Source organism: Centruroides vittatus, unplaced genomic scaffold (assembly GCF_030686945.1).
Source record: "Centruroides vittatus isolate TY-2023 unplaced genomic scaffold, ASM3068694v2 scaffold_1444, whole genome shotgun sequence".
NCBI lineage: Eukaryota > Metazoa > Arthropoda > Arachnida > Scorpiones > Buthidae > Centruroides > Centruroides vittatus.
The window spans coordinates 1,854,412-1,856,661 of record NW_027122679.1 but is presented as its reverse complement, the minus strand read 5'-3'; the positions used below and the strand labels follow the sequence as shown (position 1 = coordinate 1,856,661).

Sequence of the window (2,250 nt, the reverse complement as noted above, 5' to 3'; positions counted from 1 at the left end):
TTCGACCTGTCCGAATTCGATTCCGGATTCCCCAGAGCGGTAGGATGCTACCTTGACCGCTCGGCCATCCGGCCTTCCCACCTTGTAGGGTGTCCACCAGTGGCAGAGTGGGTAAAATCACAAAAGCCGTGGTGGGTTCGCGCCTGGCCACGGGTTCCTTCACGATAGTAACAGCTAAATAGGGACCAGTTTTCCACGAAAAACCTCCCGGGAGGCATTTCCCCTCGGCAGATAGCCCGTGTGTCGCGTTGCTGTAAATGAATAAAATAGAAACCACCCCGTGGGCTCTCTTCGTACCCACAGGGTGGTTTACAACACGGGACGTGGCAGAACAACAGGTTCTTCCAGGTCTCGATGTATCCGTCCCCGAAAAACCCGGGAATTTTTCGAGGGATACGTCATGACATGTCCTCACCACCCGGCTGAAACCCACGATTTGCACGATAAAAGTACTCATGCATTTTACGGAATTTCCGGTGTGTGAGAAGGATCGATCCATCCATTCACCGATGAAACAAACAAAAGTTTTTGTTCTTTTTAACTCGCCCATTCTAAACTTCTTTGGAAAATTTGTCCAACAGTAAAAACCAAACGAAAGAACAAAAATCTTCCGTTCTTTCGACACGGAGCGGGTTTTTGTATCGATTCGTTAACAGAATTAGTTTCTACGAATTCCGAATTTACAAAACGAATACCGAAACCGTAATTATCGCTGGGAACCAGCTAATGGATTTTTAATGCCACACCTCGTTAACACGTTGAATTGACGTATAGAACACTAAATTGCTTCCCACGATCGATGCCCGATATATATACACACACCTCGAAACAGAGGTTCTCTATCAGTCGGATATGAGGCCCTCCACCTTCTGCTTCCTTTTCGCTTTAACTACGTTGTTGGCCTTTTCGGCAGGTGAGAATTTTTTCGTTAATTTTATTATCGGAGAATTTTCGAACGATTGTTTTCCCCCTTCTATTTGGCAGGAGACGAATTGGGAACTCCGACTCAAAACTGCCGGGTCAAAGAAGGGACGGAATCCCCCTCTACTACTATTAAGCCCAAAGGAAATGCATCGGCTAGACCTAAAGGTATTATGACGTCGCTGATGCGAGGAGCGTCACTGTGAACCTTCTTTCCTGCGATAATAAATTGTTGCCAGACATTACGATTGCCTTTGGTGTGATGGTTTAAATTTACTCACGCTGTCACGATTTGAATCGGTAAGGTTTTTAGGGTTTGGTTTGATGGGACGCAAGGCTTGGGCCATATACCACGAAGGAATGCCTCTCGGGAAAGCTTATGGTAAACTGGGCCATTTGCGCATTAAACACAAATACCCGAAAAAACGCGTCCAGTCCTTCGGCGGGCGCGAACCCGTGACCAATTAGTGATTCGTCCACTCATTTTTAAGGACTCGCGTTTACGCGAGAAATCCGGCCCGACTTTTCGTTTTTTACGCATATTCGAAAGCTGCGTTATTTCTAATGGCGGTATTTTCGCCATTAATGGACAAATTCGGAATTGGCGAGACAATTCTCCAGCCGTTGCAACCACCTCATATTTTTATAACACTTTGCACGTCGAACAAATAGACCTAAGAGAAGAAATCTCAGAATATTTTAGGACTTGATGCTGCTGCAAGAACCAATCAACCGAACAGGAAAAAAACATTATTTGCGTAGAACGCCTTAAATATTTAAAACTCCAGTGGTCGACCGTACGTGTTGCAACATTTAATATATCCCTAACCACAAGTGTTCGCAAAAAATTTCCAGGGGGGGTTGCTTACCTCAAATCACTAGAGTAAAAACTTTCACAAATCTTATTTCGGGGCAAGTGCCGGTTTACCCCCTCGAAGTTAGGAACGTGAGCGTCCGTACACATTCACGAAGTGATGCATTCACACTTATTTTATCTCTAAACCAGTGGTCCCCAAACTTTTCGGAGTATTTAATGTATGTATTTCTTATATGCTGTTTGAATTGAAGACCAGGGCGACAAATTCAAAATAAATTTGTCGCCTTGGCCTTCCAAGGCTCATCGAGTCATCTCTCGCCCTCGAGGAGCACCAAAAATCACTGGTCTAAACAAAAAGAAATTTTTGGTAATTTCCAAAAATTTCTAATTTAAAATCGATGTCGTTTTCGCCACACTGTAAATCTACAATCAATATATGGATTTTTTTTTAAATACAATAAAACACAAATTATTCTATGAAATGGACATTTTGACATTCAAAATTTACTGGA

The 2,250-nt window shown here is 43.4% G+C and overlaps 1 long non-coding RNA gene across 1 annotated transcript; it reads left to right on the top strand.

Moving 5' to 3' along the window:
• The first annotated feature begins 851 nt into the window (after positions 1–851).
• LOC136987116 (uncharacterized) lies at positions 852–1,166 on the top strand. Its single transcript, XR_010882580.1, has 2 exons — positions 852–913; positions 985–1,166. It is a non-coding gene; the product is annotated as an uncharacterized lncRNA (long non-coding RNA).
• The last annotated feature ends 1,084 nt before the right edge of the window (positions 1,167–2,250 follow it).